The sequence below is a fragment of the Aulostomus chinensis genome, chromosome 1, assembly GCF_037954235.1.
Source record: "Aulostomus chinensis isolate RoL2024-O1b breed Wild chromosome 1, RoL_Achi_v1.0, whole genome shotgun sequence".
Classification (NCBI taxonomy): domain Eukaryota; kingdom Metazoa; phylum Chordata; class Actinopteri; order Syngnathiformes; family Aulostomidae; genus Aulostomus; species Aulostomus chinensis.
The window spans coordinates 16904975-16927459 of record NC_141320.1 but is presented as its reverse complement, the minus strand read 5'-3'; the positions used below and the strand labels follow the sequence as shown (position 1 = coordinate 16927459).

At 45.8% G+C, this 22485-nt stretch overlaps 1 non-coding gene and 1 pseudogene across 1 annotated transcript; both read right to left on the bottom strand.

The window, feature by feature from the left end:
- Window positions 1-192: 192 nt before the first annotated feature.
- trnaa-cgc (transfer RNA alanine (anticodon CGC)) lies at window positions 193-264 on the bottom strand. Its single transcript has one exon. It is a non-coding gene; the product is annotated as a tRNA-Ala (tRNA).
- A 5666-nt stretch (window positions 265-5930) lies between these two features.
- LOC147270581 (uncharacterized) lies at window positions 5931-22167 on the bottom strand (annotated as a pseudogene).
- Window positions 22168-22485: the final 318 nt, after the last annotated feature.

The window sequence follows — 22485 nt, the reverse complement described above, 5'->3', positions numbered from 1 at the left end:
GTGTGTGGGATTTCCTCAGCAAAGATAAAACCAGCTCCTTCATGCTGGCTATGAAGGCTCACAGTCACACTGACCCAGCTACAAATACTTTGATATGCAACAGACTGGTTTCTCTTCTGGTAGTTTGTTATCAACTGTTGTCACATTTAATGATCAATTTAGCTGACAAGATGAAGGCTCCAAAGGACCAGCTGGAGATGCCGGGGATTGAACCCGGGGCCTCATACATGCGAAGCATGCGCTCTACCACTGAGCTACATCCCCTCTGGTAGAGTCACTGTTTAACTGATCAAACACAAATTTTAGGGATAAAAAGGAAGTCAGCCTGTGATCTCAAAGGCTCTGTGATCTCAGGAGTTTCACTGTGATGTCAGCCCACACAACCTTAGACCACAGAGGCAAGTCAGGCTCCAGGAAGCTGAGGCTGCTCCGTTCTCAGTCCAGTCCAGAGTGAAGGTTTCCCTCTCAGAAGCTTTCCAATCCAGCCCAGATCCTCTCTGACTAGCAGGAGTCTTTAACCAGGAAATGAGAATTATATTGAACGTCTGCTCATCCTCAGAATGAAGTAAAAGTATTTGTGTTCCTAAAATAATCTCCAGATGCTAAGATCAATTATTAACATTGATTGACAGCTCTAAACTGAGCCACCATCACTATACAGTTGCAACTGAAATATTTAGAAATATTTCAAGGAAGCAGCAGGCCCTCATCCGCCCCGGTCCACTCGACTGTGTCCCCTGAGACAGATGACAGCTCACTTCTGGCAGAGGCAGTTAGGTTGAGGACCGTTGCTGATGTCATCAACTGATGTCTCCATCACCAAAGGTGACAGACAGGATGGTCATGGACATAAAACAGAGGTCGAAGAATGAGAAAGAATGGTTGTCCTGACTGAAGTTTAGCTTGAGCTTTTTAATTTGTTACTAAAGAAAGTATTGGTACAAGTAAAGGCAGGCGAACTTTCCACAAATATTCAGAATTGACTTTGACAACCAAAACATGAACCAAGACGACAAAATAGTGAACATGAAAAAGGAACCAGTCCCACCTTCTTGTGTGTTCCTGCTGAAGTAAATGTTTATGAAGATTTGTTGTGTTCTTTTTCCAAAGGTCCAGCCAGCATTGCAGGTCTCAGGAGAAGGAGCCACTTCAGCAGGATCTGTGGGACAAATCCCCCCACGGTGAGACCTGTCCAGCTCCCTGCAGCTCTGCAAGTGTTACCAACTCTTCATTCCAGCTGTTTGGTTGAATCCCATTTTTTCACCTTGGAACCTTTTGAACACTGATGAGGAGGTGAGGCTGGAGGCAAAACCACAACCTCACGTCATCTCACAGGATGAACCAAAATGCCAGACACTTCCTGTCACTGCTCCAGCACCACCTGTCTCCCCTCCATGTCTTTACCATCTGTGCAGCTTCCTGCTGTCCCTGGACCCTCACAGGTGATCGCTCCACCTGGAGCCTCACAGATGGGTTCTAACCTCCCAATACCTGCAGCCCAGCCTCGACCCACTCAGACACAGTCACCCGTTCAAGCTGGGCCTGGTACCACACTCCAGTACAGACAGAGAGAAAGAAGACACACGGGATCCTTTGAAGAAAATGCAGTAAAGACAGGAAGCCCCCATCACATTGTCAGTGTTTCAGTGACTGGCATTGTGAAGAGACTGAGACAAAGTCAGTTATGAATGGAGGGCTGAGTTGGAGCAGAGGGGGCAGGATCCTGGGGGTGGACTGTCTTTAGGGGGCTGAGGTGTCTCTGCATCTCAAGCTGAGACCACAGAGTCCTGTGTTCTTGAGTCATTGTCTATAGTCTCTGTTGTTGGAGAGCTCAGTGTGGTCCCTGATGGTCTAGTGGCTAGGATTCAGCGCTCTCACCGATGTGGCCCAGGTTCGATTCCCGGTCAGGGAATGAGTTATTTAGAGGTTGAGGGAGAGGTGATCAGGTGGTCCACATGATGGTGGAGGTGATGAACTGTGAGTCCATCATGGCTCCACTCTCACCCCCATTGTAGTGTTCTTGGTTCACTCTGCCATGGCCCCATGTTGAAGGGTTCAACATTCAGGTTCAACCCTTTGTTAGACTCTATTAAGTCACTGACTCCCAAACTCTGTAATCCTCCTTAGTAGCTTTGGTTCCTTGCAGCACAGAAAGTCTGTTCACTGATGTCGGAACTGGAAAACTTAGAGCTCCAGTCCTTCGTTCCTTCCTCCACTGAGCAGAACAAACACAGAACAGAGAGCAGTTCCTCCTACAGTTCTCAGAAAGACTGAGGGCACCAAAGAAAGGAGGGAAATGCAATCAATGTTGAATTATTTTACATTTCTTATATTTGATCAAAGATAGAACTTAATAAGTGTCCATCAACCTGCAGGACAAACTCCTTCACTGTGTGTGGTTCAGAGTCCCTGGTTTGATTGCAGCTTTGACCTGAGCAGGTGTTCATCCTCATCTCAGTAACAGGGGACACTTTATCACACCAGTGGACAAACATCAGCATTCATCACCCAGCAGCTCCTCTGATCAACAGAACAAGTTCAAGTATTCTGAGAAGGAGGGCATGGATCCCTCTACCTCTCACATGCTAAGCTAGCACTCTACCATTGGAGCTAAGTCCCTGCTAATGAGCAGCAGATGATGGAGGTTGACCTTCATGCAGGGTTGAATGACCTTCACCAGTTGGAGCTTCTCTGGTTGACCAACATGTGGAATCTCTGTCAATACTCCAGTGGTGTTTAAGTGATGACAGTATGGGTTAGTGACTGGGAGTCTTGGATTGGACTAGGCTGATTGGATTCTCTAAATTGACCGTAGGTATGAATGTGAGTGTGAATGGGAGTGTGTGTGTGTGTGTGTGTGTGTGTGTTTGTGTGTGTGTATGTGTGTGTGTTTGTTTTTGTGTTTGTATGCAGATTTTTGCCTGGAACAACGGATTTTATTTGAAGCAAGAGCCTCCAGATCAAAGTCAGAATTGATGATGATGTCATCAGGGGGCTTTGATAGTGTATTTATTTGTACCTAGAATTCTCTCTTTGATCTCAGGAGGACATGAAAGAAACCCAACTGAGGAAAGTAGAGGAGAACATTCAGCTTCATTAGAAACACTTGAACTGTGTTGAATTATATATATATAATTTTATATATATATATATAATTCAACATATATTGAATCATCATATAACACACACATATATATATATATATATATATATATATATATATACAATGGATGGATGGATATATATATATATAAAAATCCTTCTGTAAATATCTTTTCTGTCTGTAAATCCTTATTTCTGTTCTCCACTCTTTATTATGCTATCTCTTGCTACCCCAGGACCAGAGTTCAATTTTCGTACCACCAACATGGAAATGTGAGTGGTTTGACAATCAAGATCCTTGAATCCTTGAATCTGAACGTCTACAGAAACATAAAAACTGCAGCATCAAAAACGATAAGGAGAGTGATTTTCATTTCAATGTTTTATTCAAACGTCCCACAAAAGAAAGGAGTTTACTGTTCAGTCCACAAACAAACTCCAACTCTGCTTTCAAGAACTCATCCCCCTGTTGAAGCTCTGGTCTCCATGGCAACAAAGCGCACGCCTTCATAAAAGCTGTCAACCACTCAGGAGCCAGCCTGCATTTGTGTGTGGAAAGAGATAGAAACCCCAAAAGATGGTGCACATTAGTCTCTCTCCTCAGCTTCAGTGTTCAGACACAGCAGTGTGTGTGTGTGTGTGTGTGTGTGTGTGTGTGTGTGTGTGTGTGTGTGTGTGTGTGAGCAACAACTTAACACAGGAAAGGAAACCATAACACTGATCATTGAATGTACAGCCACACTTCAACTCAATGAATGCTCTGCACAGAAGAATCCAGCTTCATTCCTGGATCAACAAGTCTTCTTCCAGCGAGTCAAACTCAATAAAAAAATCAAACAAATCCAAGCAAAGGACAAGGAACTCCAGCATTTTCCCTCCCTGATGACATCTACTCAGTTTTTAAAGGTGAATGTGGTGCAGACGGTGCAGTTTGGCTGCAGGTCTTGGACAAGGCTCTGAGACGCTGGCTGCTCAACAAGAGAGAAGGGCTGGAGACCAGGAACTAGAAAGCTGAGGACTGCACTGTCCACACTCCTCTGAGACCTGCTTCCTTTCTTCAAGCGTCATCAAGACATCCCAGCCTCAGATTTTCTGATTGGAGACAATGATGACCACAAGTACAACGAAAAAAAGAGAAGACAAAACAAATGCAAAGTCCATCCAAATCCATTGATTGATTGATTGATTGATTGACTGATTGATTGCTGCAGTTCTAATGTGGAGTTTCAAACTCAGAGAACCACTGCCGTAAAACACAGAAGAGGAAGAAGAAGGATTTTTATCCATAACTAAGATAAAAATTGAAAAGTTCAAAATAACATGAAAAATGGCAAATAATGTGTTGTTGTTTGTTGCCTTCAATCATTGCAGGAACAACATGAGATGGAAAAACAAGTCTTTCATCTATTTAAAGTAGAAAGATGTCTGTAGACAACATCCACTCCAAACAGTCAAACACAAGGGTGGTGATCAAGTAGAGCCTCTACATGGAAACAAAAGCACTGACAACTTTAAAAGAGGACAGAAAGTTTATGAAAAGACAAGTTTATAAGGACATTTAAAGGTGTGTAGACGACTGTTTACACTTTAATTCAGCTGTAGAAGAAGAAGACCTTCACTGTGAAAACTCATCCTGTGTTACAGCCGCCCCTCCAGGACGGTCAGGGACCAACTTCAGTCCTGGTCCTGATACACCGGAAATCCAAGCAATCCCTCACATAGGAACCATGTATTTGTTAAAGCAGCGCTCGCTGTGTCTGTGTAGGAGCCGGTACTGAGCGTATACTGCATGTGTACTACTACTAAAGGTACTTCACCGGAGGCTCCAGCTGATGTCACATATTTCTCCATCAGCTGGATGACATCAATGATATCAGAGACTCCGCCCACTCATTTATTTTCACACATCTCAAAGACAATTCAGTGTTTGATCAGGATCAATACATCAATATAAAGATCAGTAATTGGTGCCAAGTGGATCTTTGATGGTGACCTCAGAGAAATCAGATCAGACCTCACACCCTCCTGTCCAATGGTGGCTCCATGATTTCAGCTTCATCCTGTCTCTGTCCTGCTGAGTTTTCTCCTCTCTTTGTCTCTGTTCCTGCAGTCACACTGGATAGTTCCTGTGTGAAGGGGACCAACAAAGTGGTGGTGGACGCGTTGTCCAGAGTTCCTTCAGTGTGGAAATTGATAGTGAACTGTTTTCCTGTCTCTGGTTCTCCTCTTGTCTTTTCCTAGCCTCCTACATCATTGCTTTCTGGGTGCACTGGTCAATGCGGTACCTTGGGACAAGAGATGCTGGACCACCAGAGCAGCCACTGGTTCACCTCCTGATAGGTTTACCTCATCTGTACAGAACAATGGGTGATGTACATGGTTTGAGGGGGTTTGGTTCATTATCATTTCGGCTTTTAAAAAAAATGCATTTCAGGTACTTTGGTGCTGTGACTTGCTTCTGGACCCCTTTCTTGAGGGTGTGTGTGTGTGTGTGGGGGGGGGGGGGGTATAAAGGTCCCGTGGCTGGTGCCTTTCATGCTGTTCCTTGTGTTGCAGCAGGTATCTGGAGGGTGGGGGGCTGTTCGTTCCTCCTAGTTGAAGCTCCTGGGCCCGGTGCTCTCTACATACAGAACCCGCCTTGCTGGCCGGGAGCCTCTCTTCCTCCTCATCCATTGTCACTTTGATTTTCAGCAGACAACATCTCTTCTTTCCACCTCCCTTACACACATGCACACATGAACCCACACCACCAACTGTACTGACGATCACATCACATTGTTGTCTGAGTTCAATTTTGGTTCATCGTTGTGTTTTTTCATGAAATAAATTCATTTTTTGGCCGTCAACCTGCGTCTCCCACTCTTGTCACGCTTCAAAGCCACGTCTTGCAAAGGTGGTTTCTTCCCAGTGTGCGTTCTCATGTGTCTTTTCAGATGTCCCTTTTCTGAGAATCTTTTACCACAAACTGAGCAGGGAAATGGTTTCTCCCCAGTATGAGTTCTCATGTGTTTTCAGATCTCCCTGAACTGAGAATCTTTTGCCACAAAGTGAGCAGGGATATGGTTTCTCCCCAGTGTGAGTTCTCATGTGTCTTTTCAGATGCCCCTTTTCTGAAAATCTTATGCCACAAATAGAGCAGGGAAATGGTTTCTCCCCAGTGTGTGTTCTCATGTGTCTATTCAGATATCCCTTTTCTGAAAACCTTCCGCCACAAACTGAGCAGGGAAATGGTTTCTCCCCAGTGTGTGTTCTCATGTGTGTTTTCAGATCTCCCTTAACTGAGAATCTTTTGCCACAAACTGAACAGGGATATGGTTTCTCCCCAGTGTGTGTTCTCATGTGTCTTTTCAGATGCCCCCTTTCTGAAAATCTTGTGCCACAAACTGAGCAGGGATATGTTTTTTCCCCTGTGTGCATTCTCATGTGTGATTCTAGATGTTCCTTAACTGAGAATCTTGTGCCACAAACTGAGCATGGGAATGGTTTCTCCCCAGTGTGCGTTCTCATGTGTCTTTTCAGATGCCCCTTTTCTGAAAATCTTGTGCCACAAACTGAGCAGGGGAATGGTTTCTCCCCTGTGTATGTTCTCCTGTGTCTTTTCAGATATCCCTCTTCTGAAAACCTTCCTCCACAAACTGAGCATGGGAACAGTTTCTCCCCAGTGTGTGTTCTCATGTGTACATCCAAACGCCTTCTGTTTCGAAAACCTTTACTGCATGTTGAGCACCTAAAGGGACACTCATCCTCACTGACTTCAGGCTCAGCTTCAGAAGAGTCTGACATCTGGTCTTCAGTCTGGGGTTGTACAAGTGCATCTGGATCTACCTTGCTGGCTGGTTCTGGTTCTGGTTCTCCACTCTCTTCTCCATCAGCTTCTGTTTTCAGAGGATGAACTGGGCTGCTGCTCAGAGACTCTTCTTTCAAGTTCTCCTCAGTTAGACTCTGGTGAAGCTGTGGGAACTGAGGTTTCTCTTCGTCCCCTTCACTCTTCACAGGGACCAGAGTGAAGGGGAACGTGGTGATATCAGCCTCCTCCTGCCCTTGAAGCTGCCCTCCCTCCTCACTGATCCTGAGCTCCTCCCACTCCTCTTTAATGTGGGGGGGCTCTGGGTCCTGCAGCTCAGGGGGAACCTCTTCTTTAATCACCAGCAGCTGCTCCACATCTGCAGGACACAAACAGCAACATCAGAAATCTCTTCATTTGACTCTGAAACAGCGGAGCAACAGACAGAAACAGAACTCAACTCAATGAAAAGAGACGTCCTGCTACTGACGACCAGTCAGCAAACTGGGAACAGAAACACTGGCTTCAGATGCTTGGATCAACGTTGTGTCACCCAGGTCAAAGGTCATAGGTCCCCTCTGCTGAATGGTTTTGGTCCATTCATGATCACATCTGCTAGTCAGAATGTTCATTTCTAGAATGAGACCCTGTAGGAGAATGAGAGTTCAGTCCCTAGAACCAGAGGGAACCTGTACCGATGCTAAACATGTCAGTCCACCTACACTCACAGCCAGGGAGGTGCTGGCCACTGGGAGAAGTGGAATGATTCCCTAATGGCCGGTCCAGCCCAGGCCAACCGGGCAGTGGAGAAAAAAAGGTTGTTTTTAATGGGCTGTTATAATTTCCAGTCTACAGGATCATCTTTTAACAAGGTAGCACCGTAGCAGCCTCCAGAAGAACGACACAAGGACACAAACATGCACAGCATGCTGGGCCAGCCTGTCACACACGACTCAGTTAGCAGGAGTTAGCAACACAGTGTGAATGTCCCCTCAGCTTGATCTTGTCTTGGTTCAGTTCAATGGTAACATGCTTTTGATGCCTGTCAATGGGAGTGTTCTTAACATTGACCACTGACAGTGACTCACACCTCAAGTCTCCTAAAATGCTCTCGCTGGCGCGCGGCTGAGGGCCTCAGGAGTTGAACTTCCTGGACTGAATTAGGGGCCCAGCACGTCCCTGCACACCCAAACAGCCAAGTCAGCCAGGATCCAAGATAAGAACAATCTGGGAATGACCATCCCTTCCTGGTAGATCATCAAGCCAAACACACACACACACACACACACACACACACACACACACACACACACACACACACACACACACACACACACACACACACACACAGCCTGTCTTCAGTATAAAGCTGTGTTCTGTCTCGTTGGAAGACATCTCTGACTGTGTTGTTAGCAGGGCTGCTGTGAATCAAGAGGTTCTCCATCGATCCCTGAGTCTCCATCACTGATTCCTCTCCTCCACCTCTTTCTGACACAACAATCCTGACAGTGACAGTCTGGGTTGGAGCTGAGCAAAGTTGGATCTGGTCTCTGGATCTGGACTGAAACTGCATTAAAATGATCAACAGAGCTTCACTGGTGTCTGCAGGAGTTCTACCTTTGTAGTTTGTCCACTGAAGCTGCTGTAACTTTAGAGAATTCTGACGGGACTCATTTGGATATCATGTGACTTGCTGCAGGAGACAGAGAGACTGCTGACACGTGTGTGTGTGTGTGTGTGTGTGTGTGTGTGTGTGTGTGTGTGTGTGTGTGTGTGTGCTGCCTGAGTCCCACCAACATTGTGCTGCCTGCTCTTTGACTTTGTCTCAGGGGTTTTTCCAGCTGGTCTGGACCACTTGGTCTGATGAAGCTCCAGCTAGAATTCCTGGACTTTGTTTCTGAGCTACTAAAACCTCCCTTTATGTTGGGAACAATGCAGCAGGTCCCTGCGGGGACTCACCTGCTCTGTCCAGCCTGACTCGGGGCTTCACCACGGCATCGAGCAGCAACCTCTGCCGGCGGTTCTACCGCTCGTACTCCGCCACGGTTTCCTCCAGCAGAGCCACGATCTGCTCCGCGGCCGCCGCCAGCCGCTCGGTGAGCAGCGCTCTCAGCACCGGTACTCCAGCCGCTGAGTCTCCTTCTCCCAGCTGCAGCAGGAAGTCTTCAGCGGCGGCGAGGATCCGCTCCTGGACCGACACCCGCAGCAGCTGCGCGGCGCACATGTTGATGTTCTACCGGCGCCACTCAGCCTTCAGGAGACAAAGACCGAGGCCGGGGGTTCACGGACTTCTCCTTCTTTCCTCGTTGTGTTCAAAGCTTCCCGCTTCTTCTTCTCGTTTTGTGAAGCGCGTATTGATGACGTATATGGTGACGTCCGAAGCCTCTTCAGCCGGCAGTGACCACGTGACTGATTCAGGCCCTGCTTCTCCGGCTTGGCGTGAGATTCTAAATGTAAAGCAGTGAAACGCCGTGGTTTCCTCCCTCCTCGTCCAAAAGCGTTCGCTATTTGATCAAAGGAAGGAGAAACAAGTGACTCCATGTTGTGGAGGCTGAACTCAGAGTTGAGAGAACTTTCATTCTGATGTGAGAGCAGCAACAAAGCCACTGAGAAAAACTGAACCACTGTCAGAGTCGGCACAGCATCAGCAGTCAGGCTGTGTTCACACTGGGTGAAACCATCGGACAGAAACCTCCCTCAGTCACACTGAAGGAACCTGAACTGACTGCTGCAGCTGGGACACACACACACACACACACACACACACACACACACACACACACACACACACACACACACACACAGCAGGAAACATGAACAGAGAGATAAAAGCACGGGATGCCTCCTCCTCCTCCTTCCAGAGATCAACTGATCTCCAGATTGACTTCAGTTCTTTGATCAGAATTCTTCTTCCTCCTTGATAGATTTATTGATACTTTGTCATAGACGGTCCATTCCTATTGGAGGATGTTAAAGGGCAGAAGAACCAGGTTCCCATGTATGGAACTAAAATATTTATACACTGTATTGCAGTAGTTTCCAACATCCATCCATCCATTGTCTTCCTCTTATTCCTGTTAAGGGTCATGGGGCTGGAGCCTATCCCAGATTCTACAGGCGAGAGGCGGGGTTCACCCTGGACAGGTCACCAGTCCATCACAGGACCAACACATAGAGACAGACAACCATTCACTCTCACAGTCACACCTACAGTCAATTTAGAGTATCAATCAGCCTCGTCCCCTCTTGATGTCTTTGGACTGTGGGAGGAAGCTGGAGAACCAGAGAGAACCCACGCAGGAACAGGAGAACATGGAGACTCCACACAGAAAGATCCTGTGCTCCAGCCGGGACTGGAACCTGGAACCTTCTTGCTGTGAGGTATTTTTATCTCACAAGTGGAAAAATGTAGAATCTTCATGTCATTACATGTCGTTCTCCATTGGGTCACTAGGGGGCAGCACCTGCCTGCATCGCCAATATGAGCCTTCAGTCTGTCAGGGGGTAGAATTCAGTCACCACCAATGACATCAGAGTCAGAGTTTAGACATCAAAGACAGACATTAAAGCCTCTCTGATAAAACAAAAATATACTGCAATATTTTTTTCCAAAGTGAGACCCTCTTTATTCTCTAGTTTCATCTGCTGCAATAATAATGAGCATCTTTGTCAGTCTACTGATGAATGTCAGATATCTTTGATGACCAAACCTGGACGTTTGTCTCAGTTTGACTGGAAGTCTCATTCATTCATTTCTCCTCCATGATTTCCTGCAATGATTTCCTGGTTCTGCTCCATTCAGGTTCAGAGAGCTGAGATTAAAATCACTCAGGAATAAAAGAGGAGACACCAACAAGTCAGCATGGAAGAGGAGCAGCTTTTCAAACTGGTCACCCTGGCTGCTGGTCTGGGCCTCCCTTTGCCTCGGTGCTCCTTGAACCAGTGAAGGTCCTGGTCCAGTCTTCTCCACTGAGTCCTTGTCAACAGGGAGCACCTCCCCACCAGAGAGGTGCAGGGCAAAGGAAAGGAAAACTCCAACCAGAATGAACGCTGCACTAAAAACTGCCCTCCATTTCTTGAGGGGAACGTTGGGTCTTCCTCAGGCAAATGGCAGTCAGCAGTGGCTCAACATCTGAACTGAGCCCAGACCTGGTCAGCTGATCATTCACCAGCTCAGCCCCTCCCACTCATGACGAAGACCTTGAAAACCCCAACATCACCTCCTCCACCTCAGTCTGGCGTGTCTGGATGGAGGGCTGTGATGTCAGCAGCGATGACATCACTGACACAAACACACTGATCTCTGACTGGTTTGGTCTGAGTGGGATTCAGTGACATCACACGACCTGCACGAGATGAAGGGGCGGGGCACCCAGGAGCTGTGACATCACTGGTGACTCTTGTTGGGCCGCCTTCTTGGCCAAAGTGGAGGAGAACAGGACCCAAATACAGACGGGGGAGAGGAGCGTTCAACAAAAGGAGGCTTGAATGATGAAAAGACAAAGAACAACAAAGGAATTCAAAGCACCAACAGAGGAGAAAAGACAAAGTAGCAAACAAAAGCCAAACTTCCACTGGAAACTTGGAGGAGCTGGAACAGGAGGGGGAGAACATGAGGCTGAGAACCCTGGAGAATGAGAGGTGGACAAATCCACCAGCGCAGCATCAGGAGAGCAAAGAAACCAGAAGGAGCTTTGAGGAGCTGCTGACATGCAGCCAGGGAGCGTCTGCCTGAGATGGGAGGAGCTGCTCATCCACCCAGATGGAGAAGCAGCCATCTTGCTCTTCTGACGCCGACCGGCAGAAGGAACAGAGGAGGTGAGGGGCCTCACGTTGTCATGGCAACATGGAAACATTCCACTCTGTCAGCGGTGCCTCCATCAGACGCACTTTGTCTTTGTGAAGATCAAAGTGAAAGGAAATAATAAAATAAAACAATGAAGGCTGCATGAACTGAGTGACACACTTGAGGATGACATCAGCGAAATGTGTGATGTCACACTGCTGAGTCGTGAGGTCACCACCAGAGAACAAATGAGTGATGAGATGCTGATTATTGACTCTCTACTTTAAATGATCTCACTCTCTTCCAGCTTGAAGAAGTTGGAGGATGAATGAAGTCAAGAACTGGAAAAATGGAGAACGTTCATGTCATTACATGTTGTTCTCCATTGAGTCACTAGGGGGCAGCACCTACCTGCAACTCCTGGGAGCCCTCAGTCTCACCTCATTTTCAGGCTCCAACTAAAATGAAGCTTCAACTCTTCTGAATCCTCTCCACCTGTCAGATCTGTTTGAAACTTCCAGGTTTGATCAACATCCCAGTCTGAACACATCTATAGGTCAGTAGTGACCACAGCGCCACCTACTGGCAGCAGGAAATGACAGATTTGACACTGAGATGTCCTCGTCACGGCGTGATGGAGAGTTCTGATGATTCATCAGCACAATCAAACTCTGAGAACTCCTCCCTGCATGGTTGATGAGGGTCAAAGTTCCCATGTGTCTCACTTCAGGTGGAGGACCAGAGATTTTAGGCTCATGTGAGTGGTTGATCTAATGTAAGAATAACAGACCACAGACTAGTCAGTGAATAAAACTGCCGACTTCTTTATAGACAGAAAATGTCAGAAAAACAAAAACTATTGGTTCCAAACCCTTTACATCCACACACATTCAATAAAGGAGTCTCCCTCCAACCAACAGACAGAAACCAAACCTCAGGAGAATCAGGTTATTGACCTCTTTTGAGTCTTATTTGAAGTTAACCCGACTTATTTGAGTTGAGGTTTAATTTGGTGGCTGGATTTCTATGATTGTTTGTTTACTTCACGGTGTCTATTTGAGTTTCCTCAGTCTAGGTTCTCATTTGATCTTGGTTCAGCCTATTGATGAGTTTTAGTTCTACGTTCCCTCTTCCTGTTGGGTTGTTTCACCGGCTCTATCCAAGCTTGAACTCCCTTTCAACAACCCACTCATGTAACACCGATTTGGCACACAATCAGGAAACGTGAACAAAACAAAGTTATAAAAATAAAACTCAGTGCCAAAGTATTTCAATTTACAACTCAATCTCACAAATCAATAATCAGAGTCTCTCCCTTTCAGCACCAGTCTTTTCGTTCAGTCCGTTATCAGTCCAAAAGAAATTCAAGGTGTCTCTGTGAAACCTGTCAGTTCTGTCCTACCACAATCCCACCGTCAGGGTCAGTGTCACCTGGGTGGGTGAGGTTTGCAGCGCCATTTTCCACTCCGACTCTCTCTCTCCTGTGGGTGGCTCGCCATCTTTTCTCCACAGCGTCAGGTGTGTTTGCACACCAGTGATCCCGCCTACAAAACCTGGCCAAATCCTCGTTCACAACGCAATCAACAAAATCCAGAATCATGGACAGCAGTTGAGTCCAGTGTCTTCTCAAAAAATGAAGGGACCAAGGAGAAAACCTCAAAAGAGTCTGCTTTGTTTACTCTTTCCTCTCTCATTCTCGAGTCGTCCGTCTGCTTTAGTTTACTTTATTTATATTTGTACAGCACTTTTCATCCAGAGACTGCAACACAAAGTGCTTCACAGAACTGAGAGAAAACAGGCAACATTCAATAAAATATAAAACAATACAATAAATACATGTTAAGAACCCGGCCTTCCCAACCCACATGACCTCATACATGCACACACCACCCCCCCCCTCCCACACACACACACACACACAACCACACACTGACTGTCAGTAGGAACATGGCAGGGCACTGAAAATCCTAGTGAGGAAAGACCACCTATGGGGGGCCATCCTCACCAGGAGGTGCCACAGCCAACAACCACAGGGAGCGCCGCCACCCAGACCCCCCGACCCGGACAGACGGGTACACTCCACATATAATGCAGAGCCCCCCAGCTCTCCGGGCCTGGACGATCCCAAGGACGACGCCCCTGTGGGCGGACCAGACACACCTCCCAGTGTGGAGGGCCCCCACCAGGAAACACTGGAGCTAAAAACTAAAAGACTCAAAGAAGGTAGAATAGGAAAGAACAGAAATTACAATGATATTAAAATATCAGAATGACATAAAATATATATAAAATCTAAAAGTTTTAAGAGCTAATAAAAAAGTAGAATAAAATAATTAAAAGACAAAAGTAACAATAAGATATCGTGATAAAATTAAAGGCTAAGAGAGACTAAGTCAGTTAAAAGCTAAGCTAAAAAGGGGAGTCTTGAGCCTCCTTTTGAAAACATCAACAGTCTCTGCGGTCCTGATGTTCTCTGGCAGGCTGTTCCAGAACTTTGGGCCATAATGGCTGGATGCAGCCTCCCCGTGGGTTTTAGTTCTGACTCTTGGAACGACTAAAAGGCCGGTGCCAGAGGACCTCAGGGTCCGCGATGGTTGATATGATAAAAGCAGTTCAGATAAATAAGGTGGGCCAAGACCATTAAGACACTTAAAAACTACTAAAAGAACCTTAAAATCGATCCTGAAACACACGGGGAGCCGATGCAGCGACATTAAAACTGGTGTAATGAGCTCCCGCCCTCTGGTCCTCGTCAGCACACGTGCTGCAGAATTCTGGAGTCATTGTAGATTATAGATGGTTGTTTTGGGGAGACCAGAGAGCAGCAGGGCACTACAAGAATCTGAAGGACTGGAAATAAAAGCATGCATCAGCACCTCCGTGTTGGCCTGAGAGGAACGGGCGACTCTGGCTCTGTTCTTAAGATGATAAAAACCTCTCTTAGTTATGTTCTTGACATGTGGAATGAAATTCAGCTCAGAGTCAAAAATGACGCCCAGGTTCTTTACAGATTGTGAAGGTGATGTGATCCTTTGATGAGTTTAGGATCAGTCAGAGATCAAAGACTGAAGCAGGAGATCAATGAACAGAATTCAGACATCAAAGACAGAATTCAGACATCAAACACATCCCCGATGGAGGCTACACCCCCCCCAGACAGTTTCCATTTAAGTCGTAAGTTTTATTTGTACAGCGCCAAATCACAACAAATGTTATCTCATGACACTTCACAAGTAGAGCAGGTCCAGCGCCTCACTCATTCAATGAGTTTCTTCTCTGCTTCGAGGACCCTGACACCCCCCCCCCCCAGCACCAGACTCACACCACCACCTGACGACACGCCCCTCAGTGTGACCACAGCAGACGTGAGGAAGACCTTTCAGGGAATCAACCCTCGCAAAGCTGCAGGCCCTGACAACATCCCAGGGTGAGGACTGAGCACAACAGCTGTCCGAGGTGCTGGCGGACATCTTCAACACCTTACTGGCGCTGTCATCTGTCCCCACCTGCCTAAAGACTGCCACTATTGTCCCTGTCCCCAAGTGCTCCACAGTGACAGGCCTAAATGACTACCGACCCATTGCACTCACCCCAGTAGTCATGAAGTACTTTGAGAGGCTGGTCAAGGCCCACATAGAGCTCTCCATCGACGTCTCTGTGGACCCCCACCAGTACGCCTACAGGCAACACCGCTCCACTGATGACGCCATTTCACTAGTGGTCCACGCAGCCCTCACCCATCTGGAGAGCAGGAACTCCTATGTCCGCCTTTTCTTCCTGGACTTCTCCTCTGCTTCAACGCCATCATCCCACATGGGGGACCTGTTCAGTGGACCTGAGGACTGGTGACCTGTTCAGGGTGAACCCTGCTCTCACCAAATGTCACCCCCCCCCCCATAACCTTTAACAAATCAGTGGTATAGAAAATGGATGGAGTGACTGATTCACTGCAGAGGCACAGTGATGTTATTAATGGAGGAGTCTTTTCATTAAAGACTGAAGCTCCATACAAGACAGAGTCTGTAGACAAGAACATCACAACCTGGGAAGCTTTCACTTCTTTGGACAGACAGCTTTGATTTCAGGTTCTACCTCTGTAAAATTGAAAGTAAAGTAAATGGAGCACCTGTGAAGGTAAAACTGATGATGTCATGACTTGTTCAGTCCTCCAACGTTAAAGTCCAACAAGCTTTTGATTGTCTCTGATTCTCTGTGGCAAAATCCTACAAGAGGAAACAGAAAATCTTGAGGTTGTCTCACTTTTTTTTTTAAAGAAACTGCATAGGACAGTGACAGGAGGCTTGTTTCCTTGATGAAAGAGACTGGTGCTCTCATCTTCTTCAACATTGACTTGTTCTACCAGGACAAGAGAATCTGAGCTTGGATGTCATTTAGCAGTCAAAGGCTTGTTAAACTGGTCAACATCAGCTGGTGTTCACTCTGATGATGTAGCGATGGTCTGGATTCTTCCTTCTGGAGCACCAAGCTGCTGGGAAGAAGCCTGATGATGTCAGAGTTGTGTTCAGTGGCTCCTGCTGGGTCCATTTCTGACAAATGGGCTCCAAAGAGTTCAGCTGTTTCAAAGGCTCAGAGAAAGCAGCACATCATGGTGGTCAGGAGACGAGGTGGCCGAGTCGTTAAGGTGATGGACTGCTGATCCATTGTGCGCTTCACGCGTGGGTTCGAATCCCGTCGTAGGAGACTTTCTTCTCCTAGATTATGGAATTACTGTGAGGCTTTTAACTGACACAGATACCAGCTGACTCAACTTCCCTTTCACATCCTGACCAAAACAACTCTGACACCCAGAGCTTGCATGTGTCAATCACCTCTGGAGAAGGTCCCGCCCCCTTAGAGCAAAAATCCTCCCATCAGTGAAGAAAACTGAAGACACCTCTTGGATGAGAGCTGAAGCGTCTTCTAGAAACCTGAAACAGTCCACTTGACACATTTAAATAATTCTACAATCCTACAGTTTCACTGAGCTTTTGTCCAAAGCCATGTTCATGTATCACATGTATATAATATATATGTGACACTCTTTCATCTACTCATTAACAAAAATGCAGTCTAATTCCAGTAAATTTGTGCAGAAGAAAACGTTATTTGTGCTGCTTCTTTATTCATTTATTTAGTTTAGTTAGTATTTTTTAATGTGTTTTCTTTCAAGTCACATTTTGTCCATTAACTTCATAATCAGAGTCTCCATCTCATCACATGACTAAAGTCTGGGTTCTGTATTGGTGGTAAAATATCCTTCCATGCCCCTCACTAGTTTGCACACAGAAAAGCATATTTTACTGGTTTCAGATCTCTTAGCTTGTTCTCTCTCTTAAACCTGCTGAGGCAGCTTTCATTGTGTGATTGATTTTAAAATATAAATATGGAACAGAACCATTGGAATCAGATGTCAGGACATTTGAAGGAATGTCAATCTCCTGTTGAAATGTTGCAGTGTTCAGCTGAGGCTCTCTGGCAGTGGCACCAGGAGCCCCAATGGCAGAACCTGGACCCTCCTGGAGGAGAACCACAGGTGAGGGCCTTCTTGGCTCCAGATTGATGGAAATCAAGTGTCTGAGGCTGTTAGCAGCCATTAAGTTGATCTGGTTGGCACTGGTATTTGTTCTTGCTGCAGCTCAGGAGTGATTCAGGAGAAGAGTTTCAGAACAGCCAAGGTTGGGGACTGGAATTCTAAAATTTCCCCTGGAACCAAACAACCTTGGAGGGTAAAACCTCCAATCATAGCCACTCAGATGCAGCAGCAGAAGAAGCTGTCATCTACCCTGATAGTCAGAGCATCAAGTCAAGGAAACATCACCATCTTGTAGTTCCAAACCTCCACCTGTCAGATTCAGCTACTTCTTATTGTGGGACTTTAAACTTGAACACAATGGAATTTGGACAAGGAGTTTTCCTTCCAGTCCAAACATCATCGTCCAGCCTCCAACCAGAGGTCCATCAGTTATCATGGAGCCACAGGTGGAGTCTGGATTCTTTTCTAGAATGAGACGGCAGTGACAGTCCTGCCAAGTGACATCACTGACATGAATGGATGACTTCAGTCACATGACTGGATGACTTCAGTCACGTGACTGGATGACTTCAGTCACGTGACTGGATGACAGTGTAGATGCCAATGTAGAGGTTTGGGAAATAGTCTCTGAGAATCCAGCTTGAAGCCACGCCCTCCTTGTTCTTCAAAAAGTCTCCCTGCAATCCTGTACTTGGGTTCAGTGTTGCTGTTCCATTTTTCAGCTGCAGGTGTCGCTGTGATACCAGGTTCAGTTCAAGATTCCCAACTCCAGCTCATGTTGGTGACCTCAGTGGCAGGTAAAATGGTGCTTCAGTGGATCATGTGATCAACTCATGTGTGTCCTCACTGCTCCACAGGTCTGTCAAATGTTCTGTAAAATAGTTGGACCCAGCAGAGCTGCTAGATTAGGAGTTGATGGAGTCGTTGCAGATACCAGGGTCCAAAGTCCAGCTTGAACCTGGTTTGTGCAGTTCTTTGTCAAGCTAGCAGCCATTCTTGTCACTGCCAAGCTAAAGTGACTTCTGTCAACAAAGGTCAACATACAAAAGGATATTTCTACTGGCAGTTCAAGATTTTGATCAAACTCCTTTTTCAGAGCTGGAACCTTCCTCTTGTGTCAGCTTCCTGTTCCCATCTCTATGGTAACGGTAAGTTTTGACCCACGTCTTCAATCAGCTGTCAAATACACTAAAACAATTTTCTATCCTCCAAGTTGTTTCCATCTCTTGGTGACCTTGTTAGGCTTCCTTATCCATGGAAATATTGGTTTGAATATTTAGTTGTGGGCCTCTGGACCTTTTTTTAGTCACTAAATCTTCAATTTCAGTTAAAAAAAATGGTAAAAAGAACCTCAAGAAAATCCTAGAAATAAACCAAAGGTTGTTGTGTTTCCTGACCGTTACTGAGGGTGTTAGAACACATCTCTGACATGGACTGGTTTGATTTAGTATTCATTTTAAAATCATTAACTATTGGAACATCCATGGTGTTATGGGTCAGTTTAGACCCTCATATTTACTTCAAGAAAAAGAGAAAAAAGTCTCTTTTTCATCAACAGAACTTTAATACAAACACAAAATGAAAAGCAGAACAAGCCAGAACCCAAAATATGGATTTGGAAGGTCAACAAACAACAACCAGTCAAGCAAACCAAACCAACAGAAACCAGTTACTGGTTCAAAACCAGTAAAAAACAAAAACAGAGGAAAAGTCTCTGTGTGTAAGAACATGCATGTGTGTGTGTGTGTGTGTGTGTGTGTGTGTGTGTGTGTGTGTGTGTGTGTGTGTGTGTGTGTCAAAAACTGACCCACTTCTTTTGCCAACATGAGCCCACAGTGGTGGTGTCTCTAAAGAGGTGGAGCTCTGTCCTTCACCTGCTAGGTTCCAGCAGGCAGCTCAGGTCTAGTTTTCTTCACTGAGCCACCATGATGAGTTTCCTCTGAGAAGTTCTTGTCCAAGGTCCCAGCTGGTAAAACCACTGTCACCAGTGATACTGGGACCCTGCAGTCCAGTGGTCTTATCAGGACCACACTGGACCTGCCGTCTTTGTTTGTTGTGTTGTTGTGCAGGTCGATGGGAGAACGAGGCTGATGAGAGTCCCTGAAGCTCCCATGACTGGGAGAGGAGCTGCTGGCAGTGTTGCTGACAGTGCACTTCTGACTTCAGGTTTGGCTCTGATTGTTGCTTTATCATCTTATTTTGATAACTGGGTCTAAACCAATCCTTATGATTTTATAATTCAGTGAAAAACATTTTCTGTTTTATTTTGTTGAACTAGAGGTTCCTGACAAAGTCAGAAAGCCTTGATGCAGTCAACAAGTTGATGTGCTTCTTTGATGCATTTAGAACCTCCAACAAGTCACACAGGAGGAAGGTTAAATCATGTGACCATCATCATAACAGCTGTTGACCTTGTTTAACTAGTTGGTGGTGCTAAATATCACCAGCTAGCTAAAGTTAACTAGCTAATGTTGCTAGCTAGCTAATATTATTTTCTAACTTCAGGCCTAAAATTTGGATTGACTGTTAAAATTGTTCACCTCACCTTTGTAACACCAGGTTTTTTCTTGATGATGTCATTGTAACTGCCTTTCTGATTCTAAAATATAAATGCATCCAAGAATAAAAATGTCAAACTGCCCCTCCATGGAAACATGATATTTAACATACTGCATTATTCTTTTCCAGTGTACTACACTATATTTTTGTTTTATCAGAGAGACTTTAATGTCTGTCTTTGATCTCTGAACTATGACTCTGATGTCATTGGTGGTGACTGAATTCTACCACCTGACAGACTGGGAAGGCTCATATTGGTGATGTCATCATAAATATATGAAGGTCTTGTTTCAATGAATTGAAGTGAAATAACTCGTTATTTTGTTTGTGGTTGTCATGGTGACTCAGGGTGTCGGGGCTCCATTGATGATGGCATTTTGTCGTGGTTGTGCACGTGTGACACTCAAGGTGAACACACTCACAGCTGATTGGACCAACTCAGATCAGCTGTTCTGAACCTGATACTCAGAGTTTCCATCTCAGTGTCAACTCAGGAGTGACTGAGGAGAAGAGTTTCAGAACAGCCACAGTTGGGGGACTTCCATCCAGCAGCCATTTTCTATCCCTGTAAGGAGTTAAGGGATCTGGAGCTGCTGGGTTCAGGTGGATCCAGAACACAAGATGGAGGTCAGTCAGGACCCCAGAAGGAGACCAGCATCTGGAAGGTGGAGATGCTTTAATCTGACACCGTTGTGTCAACAGTTCTGAAATCAGAACAAAAATAAACAGTAGTATTTCCACCTGCTGCTCCTGCATGTATTCAAGTGAACAGGAACACAGATTCATGCTCAACTTCTCCTGTGTGTTCATCCACAGTCACTAAACAACAACAACCAAACAAAGGGGGGTAGGAGGTAGAAAGGCTCTGTACAAACTGAGTCCTTTTACCATTTCTTTCCTGCTTCTAGTAGCGCTGTCGTCACTTCCTGTGACCGCAGGATGGAAGGGGTCCCCCTTCAGAATACGTTTTTTATCATTGTTACTTCCTCTTCAACATGCCTTTAGCAGACCAACTCACTGACTGGCTCAGTGAGGTAGTGTGGCCGAGCGGTCTAAGGTGCTGGATTAAGGCTCCAGTCTCTGAGGAGGTGTGGGTTCAAATCCCACCACTGCCATCATGTCTCTGGAGAGGTGTGGCAGGTCTCTCCCAACCACTCTGTGCTGGAGGTGTTGGCTGCTTTTATCACTCTGGGAAGAAAATGTCCTGAACTTGAGGTGTTCTCCTCATCTTGAGCACTCCAAAACAACAATGTGCAGTAACGCTGAGCTGCCTTCAAGTCAACAACATGGGCACAGTGTACCCAGAGCCACAGGCTCCTCCCAGTATATGCAGCACTGCCGGTGACTCTCCAAACTGAAGCTGATCCAGGACCAGCTCAGGAGGAGCCATGGAGAAGACAGGCTCTCTGATTTAATGCTGCTGTCTATTGAGAGGAACATCCCAGTTGACTCCAATAAGGCTGCTGATGTCTTCAAACCCAGGACCAGAAGAAGAACCCTCCTCTGAGTCCACAGACCTGAGCACCGCTGCTCTGACTACCAGGTTACCTCCTGGTTATCAGTGTGAAGTCATGGTGAGGTGGTCAGTTGTTCCTGGTGTTTTATGACAGAGGCCTGGTAGTTAAACACTGAATTAAATCATTTTAATTCTTTACTTGAAGTTTCTTGCTGTTTAGCTGGAAATGTATGACAACTTCCTCCATGCTGGTGCCCCATCACACACAACAGGTGCACTTGTCCTCTTTTCTCCTCTGACCCTCAAACATTCCACCAGTGAACGTCCAATTATCTTCTGAAATAAGAGATGAATCTTTCCCTGCTGAGACTCCTGATCTCTGACTGTCACTAGCATGTGCTAGCAGAATACAGCACTCCTTCTTCATGATCTGTCTTTGTCTCTGACCAGCTCTAATAAATAACTAATTAATATTAAATATTAATTATACGGGGCACCACCCTGAAGAGTTCAGGGAAACTAAAAAACGACCAAACTTGTAACAGTTACCAGTCTCTAACAGAGTTTATCTACTAACAGTCAATATTCTGTAACATTAACGACCAAGGGACAGCTCTGATGTTGGAGGATGAGATCAGAGCACTGCTATTGCTGAGACACGTGACCACAAGTTGGTACACAAAAGACACTACGACTCCTCTCTTATAATAAAAATATATTTATTAACACAGTGCATCCATCATCAGCAACTATCTAACTAACAATCTTAACACAGTCGTCTCATTCACCCATTCACACACACAATGATGGTGGAGGCTGCCATGCAAGGCGCCAACCTACTCATCAGGAGCAATTATGGGTTCAGTATCTTGCTCAAGGACACTTGGACATGGTCACCGGGGTCGGGGATCGAACCTTTGGTTGCTCGACCTCTACCCCTGAGCCATGCCGCTTGTTTGCAGTAGCCTTGCTTTTTCCCCATTAACTAATACTAATGAAATGTTCTTTTTAGAACACTTGTGATAATGTGTTCACACAATGTGAGGGATCTTCATGTTTTTGCATGTAACCAAGTCAGTATTTACTTGTCTGTTGCAATGTGGGTGATGCCATCTGTTACATCATAATGTAGAACTGCACCAGCTTTAAACCACTTGCTTTACAGCAGAACACTCACATTTATTGGGCAACTGTATCTGACAATCTAGTCACATACTGGGGAGGGGAACAATTACTCCCCATTGTGCATTCTCATGTGGGATTTC